Below are 16275 nucleotides of genomic sequence, written 5' to 3'. Positions count from 1 at the left end.
TACACTTTGCAACTACAATTGGTAACTAAATTAAAGACTATTATGCTTGACCTAGGTGTGGCTGTGTGGAGGCAGTATTGAAGTTGTGTCATGTTCCAGGATAGCTCACATTGAGAGAGCCCACAAGCCCTATCTCCCTGATCTCAGAGTCACCTTGAAAGGAAACGCCCTGCGTGTGGCTGAGGTGTGGATGGATGACTACAAAAAAAATGTTTATGTTGCCTGGAATCTTCCAATGAAGGTACTACATTTTTATTATGTAAAAACAGAAGCCAAGAATACAACTTTCAGTTTAACTGGAAATAGCAGTTTTTTTCTTTTAACTTTGAAGGTAAATATGGTGTTGAATGAAAAAACAAAGAAATATAAAATACTTGTCGGCTACAGTGTTATTTTCTAGTCCAGAAATGTGAAACCCTTAATTACTAATTAACATCAAGCGTGTTTAAAAAAAGTTGTCTAACAGCTGTTATTGATTCTGCTTTACATTTGCAGTTACAGTTTATATTATATTTATACATAAGAACATAAGAAAGTTTACAAACGAGAGGAGGCCATTCGACCCATCGTGCTCGTTTGGTGTTCATTAATATCGAAGTGATCTAAGGATCCTATTCAGTCTATTTTTAAATGTTCCCAAACTTTCAGCTTCTACCACATCGCTGGGTAGTTTATTCCAGATTGTGACTACTCTCTGTGTAAAGAAGTGTCTCCTGTTTTCCGTTTTGAATGCCTTGAAGCCCAATTTCCATTTGTGTCCCCGGGTGCGTGTGTCCCTGCTGATCTGGAAAAGCTCCTCTGGTTTGATGTGGTCGATGCCTTTCATGATTTTGAAGACTTGGATCAAGTCCCCACGTAGTCTCCTCTGTTCCAGGGTGAAAAGGTTCAGTTCCCTCAGTCTCTCCAAGTAGAACATTCCCTTCAGACCTGGAATAAGTCTAGTTGCTCTCCTCTGAACTGCCTCTAGAGCAGCGATATCTTTCTTGAAGTGTAGTGCCCAGAACTGTACACAGTATTCCAGATGAGGTCTAACTAGCGCATTGTACAGTCTTAACATTACTTCCCTTGTTTTAAATTCTACACTTTTGACAATATACCCTAGCATTCTGTTTGCCTTTTTTATTGCTTCCCCACATTGCTTGGATGGAGAAAGTGAGGAGTCCACATAGACTCCTAGGTCTTTCTCATGCATTACTAGATCTAGATCTGTACCTCCCATAGTGTAATTATAGTGGACATTTTTGTTACCTGCATGTATTACCTTGCACTTGTCCACATTGAATTTCATTTGCCAGGTGTCAGCCCACAACTGAATATTATCTAAGTCCCTCTGAATAGCCTGTGCTGCCAAGATTGTATCTGCTGTATCTGTCTTTTCTTTTGTAAAAACCTCTGTGAAATACTAATTTAGAACTTTTGCCACATCTTGTTCGTTTGCCCTATATCTGTTTCTCTTCCACCTTTATTGACCGCTTGCTGTTGTAATATTGAAAAAAGCTCTTTGCATTGGTTTTAGCTCTAAGACCAATGTTTCTTTCTATTTCCCTCTTTGCTTTCCTGATCCCTTTCTTAAGATCTCTTTGCAGCTCAACATATTCTATGTATTTTGTTTCGTCACCATCCCTTTTGTATGCGCTATACAACATTTTCTTTCTCTTGATATTTTTTTGCATACCTCTATTAAACCATTTTGGAAAGTGTTTTTTGGTCCTCAATTTGCTAAGTTTTGGTACAAATTGCTCCTGAGCCTCAAGTAGTATATTCTTAAAATATACCCATCCATTTTCAACTGACTCTGTATCCAATGTGCTTCAGTCTTCCTCTTCTCATACCTTCAAGGTTTGCTTTTCTAAACCATTAGACCATTGTTTTAGACTTGGACCTTGTCTTTTGAAAGAATGCCTCAAAGCTAACCATATTGTGATCACAATTTACCATTGGTTCTCTAACTACGGTCCCCCTGACTCTATCTTGGTCATTTGAAAAGATCAAGTCAATACATGCGCTCTCTCTGGTTGGTTCCCTGACAAATTGAGTTAGAAGCAGTCATTTACCATCTCAACCATTTCCATTTCTGCTTCTGTAGTCCCCACTGGGCTTTCCCAGTCTAAGTTTGGGGAATTGAAATCCCCCATTATAACAGCCACATCCTTGCTACATGCAGTCCTGATTACACTGTACAATGCAGCATCTTTCTGAATATCTGAGTTTGGTGGCCTGTAACACACTCCTACTGCTAATCCTCCAGATCTCTTGTTCAAATGTTTCAGCCACAAAGATTCTGTTCCGTTACTGGGATCTAATTTGAGTTCTTCTACCTCAATGTCATTTTTCACATATAATGCTACCCCACCCCCTCTTCGATTTTGCCTGTCTCTCCTAAACTGTGTGTATCCTTCCAACTTGTATTCATCCCCATCATTTTCTGTAAGCCATGTTTCTGTCACTCCTACAACATCATAGTCACACGCCAGCACTGTGGCTTCCAAGTCTAACATCTTGTTCCTTATACTCCTGGCTTTGAGGTACAAACATTTCAGGACTTTCCTACTAGCAGTTTCCCTTGATTTTCTTTCCTTAGTGGAACATCTCCCATTGTCAGAGTTCCCTGCCCCCCTGGTTCCTAGTTTAAATGATTCTCAATTTCACTGCACATACGCTCTCCCAATGCATTAGCCCCCCTTCTGTTTAGATGTAGACCGTCCAGTTTGTACAGGTCCCATCTATCCCAGAAGAAAGACCAATGCTCCATAAACCTAAACCCCTCCTCCCTACACCAAGCTTTCAACCACGTATTAAGCTTTCTAATCTCTGTCTGTCTCCCTGGCCTGGCACGTGGTACCGGAAGTATTTCAGAGAAAACTACCGTGGAGGTTCTGCTCTTTAGTTTTGTTCCTAACTTTTTAAATTTGTCTTGCAGAACCTCTGTCCTACCTTTTCCTATGTCATTGGTTCCAATGGGGAACATGACCAGTGGATTCCCCTCGGCTTTGGCCAGTAGCCCGTCTACTAGTTTAGGGAGATCTGCAACCTGAGCACCAGGCAGGCAAGATACCATGCGGTTCTCCTTGTCACTAGAACACACTGTGTGATCTACACCTCTAAGAATTGAGTCTCCTACTATAACTACCTCCTTCTTCTGGGGGGGAGTGGGCACCATGGTGCTCTGGTGCTCAACTGCCCCCCCATCACCCTCTGAGCTGTAATTGTCCAACTCGGTGTACAGCAGTTGGAACCTGTTGGGCAATTCAAGCTCTTGGGGTGTCTCTAGGGGTTGTGCACGCCCTTTTCTGCGGTTACGACCTACTGTAACCCAGCAGTTCTCTACGCTGTCCTGCTCTAAGGTCTCAACTCTCCTAGGTTTTGGCGTGCACACCATCTCTCTCATGGGCTGATTGACCAATTCTTCTATATCCCTAATACAGCACAGATCGACAAGCTGAGACTCAAGATCACGAACCTTGATCTCTAGGATTTCAACCTGTCGACAACGTTCACAAATGAAGCCCTCTTGGATGAGTTAATCCAGGAAGGCAATCATTCTGCAAGACTGACACTGTAGTGGCCACATGCTTCTAAATGTTACTTGTTTTTTTGTTTTGTTGTTTTTTGTTTTTTGTTTTTTCACATGTCTCTTGGTTCCTAACTGCCTAACTTTTGTCAGCGAGAAACAGCACAGCTCTTTCTCAACAGCTGCTTTAAGTAGCTTTTGTCTACCTACCCCCAATTCACACCTAATTGGCCCCACCTGGCTCCTCCTGCAACAGAATTCCTGCTAGTCCTAGACAAAATCTCCATCCTCCAAAGTGACAGTTTTGGGGAGGATGGCACCGAGAATAGGCCAAATAGTTTGGAATCCTGCTATGAGATGTCTGGAGAAAGGGGCCTGTAGGTAATAAAAAAAACTCTTTGAAGTGGACGAGAGCCGAAATCCCGACATAGAGCTACGAACCCGGGCCAACCGGCATTTCCAAAAGATGGCATGGATTGACATCAGTCATAAATCAAACCCCCCTCCAATAGGACACTGGGGGCTGAAACCGAAATCCAATCTCAAAAACTCAAGAACCAATCACCTATTGATCTGACAGACTATAAAGAACAGCGCACAGCCTCTTTCTCTCTCTCTCTCTCTCACCTGAACCAGAAACTCGCTGCCACAGCTCAACCTGTAGCTCTGTTGCCAGAACCGGAACCAGAAACCAACCAAGTCTTTGCCGGCAACAGAAGAGTTAAACAGGGAGAAGGAGATTGAGCCGTACGAAGAATTCTTTTAAAGGATTTTATTAAATAAAGAACTTTACAGACTGCGCATGCCCGCCTGTGCCCACCTGATCAGTGGAGTTTTACAGCTGGACAATTGATTAAGTCGACTGAATACGAAAGTGTCAGTCATTTAAATAGCTATTTGAGTCTTAAGAAACTTGACCCTTGGAACGAACAGGGCCCTGCTTTCCTCAAAGACTTTGTCTTCAAGTAACTACAGTGGAACCCTGCTTACAAAGAAGATTTTGTGCACAACCTTGGAGCCTTCAAACCAGTGGAAAATCTGTTTGGAAAAGACTCTACATTCGCGAAACCCCAACTTCCAGGTGCATCGACTGAGTGGAAGTTCTTGGACAAAGCCGAACCGGACTGCTTTTGTTCCAACCACACGGACCTCGTGCCGTGTGCTGTTATCTGAGCCCGAAGCCAGAGAGGCCTCTGCGACGAACTTCAGATAAGTTTAACAGTTTGGAGTTCATGATTCATGACATTTGAGAAATCAATTAGAAATGTTAATCTGTGATTCATAACTCTAGAATGTGTAATATCATTTAGTTTTCTTAAATATAAATGTGTGTTGCATTAAACAGTTTTGTTGATAATTTTAGAAATAAAATCTGTCAACGCCGAGAAATATCTTCTCATTCCTGTTTAACTATTTAGTCTGAAATTGACACAAGTTAATAGACGTTAGATTATTGGTGGCCCTGCCTATCCTTAATCATTGAATAATAATCAGTTAAGGGAAATTGTGGTAACAAGTAATGATAGGATCTTTCTCGGCACCTAAACGTAAATGAGACTGATATATATATAACGAAAAGTTACCCGACATAAATACTAACCTGCGTAGTTATTTAATGTCTGACTAACAATACTAATGGGAGACTCACCTTCGTCTTACTAACCGGTATTGTAGTCAATGTGTTTATAACTTTTTTTGTTTAACGATTTGTGTGTTATCATATGCGATCCCATGGTCTTTGATTTGGTCACGGAAGTGATTTGTCTTTGATTTGTTGATCTAGAGTTGAATTTTAATTAGTTTTTCCCTTTTGTATAATTAGTGTAGTGCTACATTTAGTCTTTGTTTTTGAATAAATTTGACAATTTATATCTTTGGAATTGGTGTCTGCGTCCAATTATTACAGAAATTGAGTTCTACAAGATTCCAGGATTCGTGATAAGGTGATACTATAAATTCACTTCTTTAATTGAAATGTATAAGTGTACCTTACGCTACATTGGTATGGCTCAAATGTTGCCCAGATTAGAATTCGTCAAGTATGTATGTTGCTTGCATTCATTTACCTCGTTTTATGATGGTTTCATCCTTTGTCCAAGAGGTCCGAAATTTAGGGAGAAGGATGGCAGCTACGATGATCTCAGGATCTTCAAATCGTGTTTGGATTCCTTGTTGTAGGGCATCCACAAGGTGGCCACAGTACATGAGAGAATGGTGGATTCGCTGAAGTTTCAAGCTTAACTGATGGACACTAGGCAGCAGCCACCACAGCTGTGTATTAGTTTCCGCTTGCAAGATGTCGAGTACTTTTGCAACTGGACGCATTGTGTTGGCCCGCTCTGTCAAGAACAGAATTTCTGCTGGATTAAACCTACAGGAGAAATCGGCATAATCAAAGAGTATACAACAACAACCACCTAAATTTGTTTACATCAATAGAGGGGAAAAACACTTACTTTGGAACCTCGAGAGGTGCATATATTCCTAAGTGCACCTTCTCCTGCCTCTTTGTAAATTTGAAGAATTCTGTCAACAGCCATGAAAGTAGAATTCCACCGCGTTTGATTTGGCCTTAAAAGCTGAAACCTGCTTTCTGCTTCAACAGCTTCAGCTGCTAGAGCCGATCGGCTGCTTTTATTCCATAAAGCTTGACACTTGCCAAAGACAGATCTGTAGAGTTTCTTGTAGTGTTCATTTGAGAGAGCTTTTTGGGCATCAACACTTGAGACTAGGTTTAGTATGTGGCAGGCACACTTTTGATGTTTTGGTAGCTGGAATTCGAAGCCATCGTCATGGTCCAGGACTCGAGAGGCGTCTTGGAATTCCACACCATCACTTCCCTCACCACAACCTTCAGAATCAGTGTCATCACTTTCACACCTTCTTGCCTCAGTCTCAATATCATTGTTTTCCACACCAAAAACTCTGAAAGCCTTCAGGAAGTTGGAACCACTGTCTGTGGTTGTGCAAACAACCTTGTCACGTATTTCATACTCTGAGTGGATATCATTCATAGCGCTGGCCAGTACCTCAAAAGTATGAGAGCCCTTTAATCTTTTGCAGGCAAGTGCAGCAGAATGTCTTTCAAGACTTTCAGGGTTGATCCAGTGAGCAGTTACACCAATGAATGACTTTCTATGTGCAGTCCAACAATCCACTGTGGTTGCAATCCATTCAACTTCACTCATGGCAATAGTCACTTTCTGTTTCATGATCAGAGCAGCTTCAGCTATCTTGGAGCGTAAAGTAGGCCTTGTAATAACAGAACTGCCAGGCTGCAGTGTACTAATCAGCTCTTTCAATGATGGCAGATCAACAGTGCTGAAAGGATGAAGTCCTTGAATGATGTACCTTAATATAGCTTTGTTCACAGTGACTGGAGACACATGTTTGACTGGAAAAACGGAGTCAACTTTCAGTTGCTTGCTGCTGGAAGCATGGGTGGAGGTCCCAATCTTTCTCTTCTGTGCTGTCAATTTAGAGTAGTTTTTGAGGTAATTTGGGTGCATTCTCTATAAAAACAACAAATAAATATTTAAAAAGAAGTCTTTTTATATTGTATGCAATATAAATGTAACAATTACACTTATGCACTCTCTGATTACAGCATTAATAAAACTGCCATTTGCAGCCAATTGCACACTTTATAATGTTAAATACTTGTTGATTTTAGAAATACAGTAGCATTTAGTGACTATCAAACATGAATTTTTGGATTGTAAACACAGGACTGTAAAGCTGACGTGACAGGATGAATTTATTTCATTACATTAGTTTTAACAATACAACATGATTTTTAGTAATCAACAAATTGTTTTCATTCTCAGATATATATGTAGTTTGTATAACATGTTCAGTAAATGTTTCCTATGAATTTGTGTGACATTTGACTGACCTTTTTTGTTGTTTGTTTGTTTTTTGTCTGTGAAGGAGCCCCTCCATTATGGGTATTCTTATTGTGGACAAAATGTTTTTTGAAGAAATTGGTGGTTTAGACGGTGGAATGAAAATCTACGAAGGAGAAAATGTAGAGTTCGGAATTCGTGTAAGTACCTGGACATTTTTGAAGACAACCGTTAAAAAAAAAAAAAAAAGTTTATTTTGTCCTTGTATGTTTGTTGCATTTTATAAGTAAAGTATCTATGATTGTCTGTTCAAGTTTGGTATATTAACAGTTAAAAGTATATCCCTCACCACACAATAGCAGATGTCAAAAAGCAGTTTTCTGGATAGTTTCATCACTTCCTGGATAGTGAATCAAAGAGGGGGGATTGGGATTGCAGGAGCACATAATTTATTCTGTGTCATCACCATCATCATTATCACCGTAATAATCATCATAATTAAAATAAGAATAGCATTCTCATTGTTTGTCTTCAAAATGTACAATCAACTAAACTTGGTATGGTATAAAAAGGAAAAGGATATATACAAAAACTACCTAATAAGGTCAAAACACCAAACACATTTAATTTCATAGTATTTTTTGTACACAGTCCATAACTGACATGAATATAGTGGCTCTGGTTTATATTGGCAATTATCTTAATAGTTTGTTCTTTATAGCAAAAAGAAAAAGATACAAAGAATGGCAACAGCTGCAAAATCACTTTCAATCTTGTTTATTGTTTTTAAATGAAATGCTGCTACAACACCAAATACATCTTGAATTATTGTAAATAATAATTTGGCTACTCAAATAAACAAAACATGTAATTACATCATAAGGAAGTGCTAAAATGTGCAATGCAAAAACCACAGTGAGCGGTGAATCATGTGACACCTATATAGGAAAAACACTGCAAAATGTTTTACAGTGAAGCTGAACAGGATTACAGTTTCACATGTATGCTGTAGAAGTAAGAAATATAATTGAGCAATGCTCTAGATTGCATGGCCTAATTGAATATTAAATACATATTGATAATCTATTAACTACTGACTGAAGTTCAACACACTGTTAATGTAATGTCTATGAGTATCTGTACACACAAATTACTCTCTATAACTTATAATAATCTCTTGCTGATGGAATTGGACAGAAAATACACTTTGCAACTACAATTGGTAACTAAATTAAAGACTATTATGCTTGACCTAGGTGTGGCTGTGTGGAGGCAGTATTGAAGTTGTGCCATGTTCCAGGATAGCTCACATTGAGAGAGCCCACAAGCCCTATCTCCCTGATCTCAGAGTCACCTTGAAAGGAAACGCCCTGCGTGTGGCTGAGGTGTGGATGGATGACTACAAAAAAAATGTTTATGTTGCCTGGAATCTTCCAATGAAGGTACTACATTTTTATTATGTAAAAACAGAAGCCAAGAACACAACTTTCAGTTTAACTGGAAATAGCAGTTTTTTTCTTTTAACTTTGAAGGTAAATATGGTGTTGAATGAAAAAACAAAGAAATATAAAATACTTGTCGGCTACAGTGTTATTTTCTAGTCCAGAAATGTGAAACCCTTAATTACTAATTAACATCAAGCGTGTTTAAAAAAAGTTGTCTAACAGCTGTTATTGATTCTGCTTTACATTTGCAGTTACAGTTTATATTATATTTATACATAAGAACATAAGAAAGTTTACAAACGAGAGGAGGCCATTCGACCCATCGTGCTCGTTTGGTGTTCATTAATATCGAAGTGATCTAAGGATCCTATTCAGTCTATTTTTAAATGTTCCCAAACTTTCAGCTTCTACCACATCGCTGGGTAGTTTATTCCAGATTGTGACTACTCTCTGTGTAAAGAAGTGTCTCCTGTTTTCCGTTTTGAATGCCTTGAAGCCCAATTTCCATTTGTGTCCCCGGGTGCGTGTGTCCCTGCTGATCTGGAAAAGCTCCTCTGGTTTGATGTGGTCGATGCCTTTCATGATTTTGAAGACTTGGATCAAGTCCCCACGTAGTCTCCTCTGTTCCAGGGTGAAAAGGTTCAGTTCCCTCAGTCTCTCCAAGTAGAACATTCCCTTCAGACCTGGAATAAGTCTAGTTGCTCTCCTCTGAACTGCCTCTAGAGCAGCGATATCTTTCTTGAAGTGTAGTGCCCAGAACTGTACACAGTATTCCAGATGAGGTCTAACTAGCGCATTGTACAGTCTTAACATTACTTCCCTTGTTTTAAATTCTACACTTTTGACAATATACCCTAGCATTCTGTTTGCCTTTTTTATTGCTTCCCCACATTGCTTGGATGGAGAAAGTGAGGAGTCCACATAGACTCCTAGGTCTTTCTCATGCATTACTAGATCTAGATCTGTACCTCCCATAGTGTAATTATAGTGGACATTTTTGTTACCTGCATGTATTACCTTGCACTTGTCCACATTGAATTTCATTTGCCAGGTGTCAGCCCACAACTGAATATTATCTAAGTCCCTCTGAATAGCCTGTGCTGCCAAGATTGTATCTGCTGTATCTGTCTTTTCTTTTGTAAAAACCTCTGTGAAATACTAATTTAGAACTTTTGCCACATCTTGTTCGTTTGCCCTATATCTGTTTCTCTTCCACCTTTATTGACCGCTTGCTGTTGTAATATTGAAAAAAGCTCTTTGCATTGGTTTTAGCTCTAAGACCAATGTTTCTTTCTATTTCCCTCTTTGCTTTCCTGATCCCTTTCTTAAGATCTCTTTGCAGCTCAACATATTCTATGTATTTTGTTTCGTCACCATCCCTTTTGTATGCGCTATACAACATTTTCTTTCTCTTGATATTTTTTTGCATACCTCTATTAAACCATTTTGGAAAGTGTTTTTTGGTCCTCAATTTGCTAAGTTTTGGTACAAATTGCTCCTGAGCCTCAAGTAGTATATTCTTAAAATATACCCATCCATTTTCAACTGACTCTGTATCCAATGTGCTTCAGTCTTCCTCTTCTCATACCTTCAAGGTTTGCTTTTCTAAACCATTAGACCATTGTTTTAGACTTGGACCTTGTCTTTTGAAAGAATGCCTCAAAGCTAACCATATTGTGATCACAATTTACCATTGGTTCTCTAACTACGGTCCCCCTGACTCTATCTTGGTCATTTGAAAAGATCAAGTCAATACATGCGCTCTCTCTGGTTGGTTCCCTGACAAATTGAGTTAGAAGCAGTCATTTACCATCTCAACCATTTCCATTTCTGCTTCTGTAGTCCCCACTGGGCTTTCCCAGTCTAAGTTTGGGGAATTGAAATCCCCCATTATAACAGCCACATCCTTGCTACATGCAGTCCTGATTACACTGTACAATGCAGCATCTTTCTGAATATCTGAGTTTGGTGGCCTGTAACACACTCCTACTGCTAATCCTCCAGATCTCTTGTTCAAATGTTTCAGCCACAAAGATTCTGTTCCGTTACTGGGATCTAATTTGAGTTCTTCTACCTCAATGTCATTTTTCACATATAATGCTACCCCACCCCCTCTTCGATTTTGCCTGTCTCTCCTAAACTGTGTGTATCCTTCCAACTTGTATTCATCCCCATCATTTTCTGTAAGCCATGTTTCTGTCACTCCTACAACATCATAGTCACACGCCAGCACTGTGGCTTCCAAGTCTAACATCTTGTTCCTTATACTCCTGGCTTTGAGGTACAAACATTTCAGGACTTTCCTACTAGCAGTTTCCCTTGATTTTCTTTCCTTAGTGGAACATCTCCCATTGTCAGAGTTCCCTGCCCCCCTGGTTCCTAGTTTAAATGATTCTCAATTTCACTGCACATACGCTCTCCCAATGCATTAGCCCCCCTTCTGTTTAGATGTAGACCGTCCAGTTTGTACAGGTCCCATCTATCCCAGAAGAAAGACCAATGCTCCATAAACCTAAACCCCTCCTCCCTACACCAAGCTTTCAACCACGTATTAAGCTTTCTAATCTCTGTCTGTCTCCCTGGCCTGGCACGTGGTACCGGAAGTATTTCAGAGAAAACTACCGTGGAGGTTCTGCTCTTTAGTTTTGTTCCTAACTTTTTAAATTTGTCTTGCAGAACCTCTGTCCTACCTTTTCCTATGTCATTGGTTCCAATGGGGAACATGACCAGTGGATTCCCCTCGGCTTTGGCCAGTAGCCCGTCTACTAGTTTAGGGAGATCTGCAACCTGAGCACCAGGCAGGCAAGATACCATGCGGTTCTCCTTGTCACTAGAACACACTGTGTGATCTACACCTCTAAGAATTGAGTCTCCTACTATAACTACCTCCTTCTTCTGGGGGGGAGTGGGCACCATGGTGCTCTGGTGCTCAACTGCCCCCCCATCACCCTCTGAGCTGTAATTGTCCAACTCGGTGTACAGCAGTTGGAACCTGTTGGGCAATTCAAGCTCTTGGGGTGTCTCTAGGGGTTGTGCACGCCCTTTTCTGCGGTTACGACCTACTGTAACCCAGCAGTTCTCTACGCTGTCCTGCTCTAAGGTCTCAACTCTCCTAGGTTTTGGCGTGCACACCATCTCTCTCATGGGCTGATTGACCAATTCTTCTATATCCCTAATACAGCACAGATCGACAAGCTGAGACTCAAGATCACGAACCTTGATCTCTAGGATTTCAACCTGTCGACAACGTTCACAAATGAAGCCCTCTTGGATGAGTTAATCCAGGAAGGCAATCATTCTGCAAGACTGACACTGTAGTGGCCACATGCTTCTAAATGTTACTTGTTTTTTTGTTTTGTTGTTTTTTGTTTTTTGTTTTTTCACATGTCTCTTGGTTCCTAACTGCCTAACTTTTGTCAGCGAGAAACAGCACAGCTCTTTCTCAACAGCTGCTTTAAGTAGCTTTTGTCTACCTACCCCCAATTCACACCTAATTGGCCCCACCTGGCTCCTCCTGCAACAGAATTCCTGCTAGTCCTAGACAAAATCTCCATCCTCCAAAGTGACAGTTTTGGGGAGGATGGCACCGAGAATAGGCCAAATAGTTTGGAATCCTGCTATGAGATGTCTGGAGAAAGGGGCCTGTAGGTAATAAAAAAAACTCTTTGAAGTGGACGAGAGCCGAAATCCCGACATAGAGCTACGAACCCGGGCCAACCGGCATTTCCAAAAGATGGCATGGATTGACATCAGTCATAAATCAAACCCCCCTCCAATAGGACACTGGGGGCTGAAACCGAAATCCAATCTCAAAAACTCAAGAACCAATCACCTATTGATCTGACAGACTATAAAGAACAGCGCACAGCCTCTTTCTCTCTCTCTCTCTCTCACCTGAACCAGAAACTCGCTGCCACAGCTCAACCTGTAGCTCTGTTGCCAGAACCGGAACCAGAAACCAACCAAGTCTTTGCCGGCAACAGAAGAGTTAAACAGGGAGAAGGAGATTGAGCCGTACGAAGAATTCTTTTAAAGGATTTTATTAAATAAAGAACTTTACAGACTGCGCATGCCCGCCTGTGCCCACCTGATCAGTGGAGTTTTACAGCTGGACAATTGATTAAGTCGACTGAATACGAAAGTGTCAGTCATTTAAATAGCTATTTGAGTCTTAAGAAACTTGATCCTTGGAACGAACAGGGCCCTGCTTTCCTCAAAGACTTTGTCTTCAAGTAACTACAGTGGAACCCTGCTTACAAAGAAGATTTTGTGCACAACCTTGGAGCCTTCAAACCAGTGGAAAATCTGTTTGGAAAAGACTCTACATTCGCGAAACCCCAACTTCCAGGTGCATCGACTGAGTGGAAGTTCTTGGACAAAGCCGAACCGGACTGCTTTTGTTCCAACCACACGGACCTCGTGCCGTGTGCTGTTATCTGAGCCCGAAGCCAGAGAGGCCTCTGCGACGAACTTCAGATAAGTTTAACAGTTTGGAGTTCATGATTCATGACATTTGAGAAATCAATTAGAAATGTTAATCTGTGATTCATAACTCTAGAATGTGTAATATCATTTAGTTTTCTTAAATATAAATGTGTGTTGCATTAAACAGTTTTGTTGATAATTTTAGAAATAAAATCTGTCAACGCCGAGAAATATCTTCTCATTCCTGTTTAACTATTTAGTCTGAAATTGACACAAGTTAATAGACGTTAGATTATTGGTGGCCCTGCCTATCCTTAATCATTGAATAATAATCAGTTAAGGGAAATTGTGGTAACAAGTAATGATAGGATCTTTCTCGGCACCTAAACGTAAATGAGACTGATATATATATAACGAAAAGTTACCCGACATAAATACTAACCTGCGTAGTTATTTAATGTCTGACTAACAATACTAATGGGAGACTCACCTTCGTCTTACTAACCGGTATTGTAGTCAATGTGTTTATAACTTTTTTTGTTTAACGATTTGTGTGTTATCATATGCGATCCCATGGTCTTTGATTTGGTCACGGAAGTGATTTGTCTTTGATTTGTTGATCTAGAGTTGAATTTTAATTAGTTTTTCCCTTTTGTATAATTAGTGTAGTGCTACATTTAGTCTTTGTTTTTGAATAAATTTGACAATTTATATCTTTGGAATTGGTGTCTGCGTCCAATTATTACAGAAATTGAGTTCTACAAGATTCCAGGATTCGTGATAAGGTGATACTATAAATTCACTTCTTTAATTGAAATGTATAAGTGTACCTTACGCTACATTGGTATGGCTCAAATGTTGCCCAGATTAGAATTCGTCAAGTATGTATGTTGCTTGCATTCATTTACCTCGTTTTATGATGGTTTCATCCTTTGTCCAAGAGGTCCGAAATTTAGGGAGAAGGATGGCAGCTACGATGATCTCAGGATCTTCAAATCGTGTTTGGATTCCTTGTTGTAGGGCATCCACAAGGTGGCCACAGTACATGAGAGAATGGTGGATTCGCTGAAGTTTCAAGCTTAACTGATGGACACTAGGCAGCAGCCACCACAGCTGTGTATTAGTTTCCGCTTGCAAGATGTCGAGTACTTTTGCAACTGGACGCATTGTGTTGGCCCGCTCTGTCAAGAACAGAATTTCTGCTGGATTAAACCTACAGGAGAAATCGGCATAATCAAAGAGTATACAACAACAACCACCTAAATTTGTTTACATCAATAGAGGGGAAAAACACTTACTTTGGAACCTCGAGAGGTGCATATATTCCTAAGTGCACCTTCTCCTGCCTCTTTGTAAATTTGAAGAATTCTGTCAACAGCCATGAAAGTTGAATTCCACCGCGTTTGATTTGGCCTTAAAAGCTGAAACCTGCTTTCTGCTTCAACAGCTTCAGCTGCTAGAGCCGATCGGCTGCTTTTATTCCATAAAGCTTGACACTTGCCAAAGACAGATCTGTAGAGTTTCTTGTAGTGTTCATTTGAGAGAGCTTTTTGGGCATCAACACTTGAGACTAGGTTTAGTATGTGGCAGGCACACTTTTGATGTTTTGGTAGCTGGAATTCGAAGCCATCGTCATGGTCCAGGACTCGAGAGGCGTCTTGGAATTCCACACCATCACTTCCCTCACCACAGCCTTCAGAATCAGTGTCATCACTTTCACACCTTCTTGCCTCAGTCTCAATATCATTGTTTTCCACACCAAAAACTCTGAAAGCCTTCAGGAAGTTGGAACCACTGTCTGTGGTTGTGCAAACAACCTTGTCACGTATTTCATACTCTGAGTGGATATCATTCATAGCGCTGGCCAGTACCTCAAAAGTATGAGAGCCCTTTAATCTTTTGCAGGCAAGTGCAGCAGAATGTCTTTCAAGACTTTCAGGGTTGATCCAGTGAGCAGTTACACCAATGAATGACTTTCTATGTGCAGTCCAACAATCCACTGTGGTTGCAATCCATTCAACTTCACTCATGGCAATAGTCACTTTCTGTTTCATGATCAGAGCAGCTTCAGCTATCTTGGAGCGTAAAGTAGGCCTTGTAATAACAGAACTGCCAGGCTGCAGTGTACTAATCAGCTCTTTCAATGATGGCAGATCAACAGTGCTGAAAGGATGAAGTCCTTGAATGATGTACCTTAATATAGCTTTGTTCACAGTGACTGGAGACACATGTTTGACTGGAAAAACGGAGTCAACTTTCAGTTGCTTGCTGCTGGAAGCATGGGTGGAGGTCCCAATCTTTCTCTTCTGTGCTGTCAATTTAGAGTAGTTTTTGAGGTAATTTGGGTGCATTCTCTATAAAAACAACAAATAAATATTTAAAAAGAAGTCTTTTTATATTGTATGCAATATAAATGTAACAATTACACTTATGCACTCTCTGATTACAGCATTAATAAAACTGCCATTTGCAGCCAATTGCACACTTTATAATGTTAAATACTTGTTGATTTTAGAAATACAGTAGCATTTAGTGACTATCAAACATGAATTTTTGGATTGTAAACACAGGACTGTAAAGCTGACGTGACAGGATGAATTTATTTCATTACATTAGTTTTAACAATACAACATGATTTTTAGTAATCAACAAATTGTTTTCATTCTCAGATATATATGTAGTTTGTATAACATGTTCAGTAAATGTTTCCTATGAATTTGTGTGACATTTGACTGACCTTTTTTGTTGTTTGTTTGTTTTTTGTCTGTGAAGGAGCCCCTCCATTATGGGTATTCTTATTGTGGACAAAATGTTTTTTGAAGAAATTGGTGGTTTAGACGGTGGAATGAAAATCTACGGAGGAGAAAATGTAGAGTTCGGAATTCGTGTAAGTACCTGGACATTTTTGAAGACAACCGTTAAAAAAAAAAAAAAAAGTTTATTTTGTCCTTGTATGTTTGTTGCATTTTATAAGTAAAGTATCTATGATTGTCTGTTCAAGTTTGGTATATTAACAGTTAAAAGTATATCCCTCACCACACAATAGCAG

At 40.0% G+C, this 16275-nt stretch overlaps 1 protein-coding gene across 3 annotated transcripts in view; it reads left to right on the top strand.

Moving 5' to 3' along the window:
- The window catches only part of LOC136772031 (probable polypeptide N-acetylgalactosaminyltransferase 8), an 81236-nt gene that overhangs the window by 26852 nt on the left and 38109 nt on the right, over positions 1–16275 (top strand). Inside the window, exons 1-4 of one of the 3 annotated variants that reach the window (XM_066724702.1) lie at positions 103–241; positions 7442–7556; positions 8613–15562; positions 15999–16113. The gene's annotated coding sequence lies outside the window, so the exon portion shown is untranslated. Of the gene's footprint in view, positions 1–102; positions 7006–7441; positions 7557–8612; positions 15563–15998; positions 16114–16275 lie in introns of those variants that run through there. The other 2 variants (XM_066724701.1, XM_066724700.1) reach the window with 2 other exon arrangements.

Source organism: Amia ocellicauda, chromosome 15, assembly GCF_036373705.1.
Source record: "Amia ocellicauda isolate fAmiCal2 chromosome 15, fAmiCal2.hap1, whole genome shotgun sequence".
Lineage (NCBI taxonomy): Eukaryota > Metazoa > Chordata > Actinopteri > Amiiformes > Amiidae > Amia > Amia ocellicauda.
The sequence above is the reverse complement of the archived record's forward strand: the minus strand, read 5'-3'. Positions and strand labels throughout refer to the sequence as shown.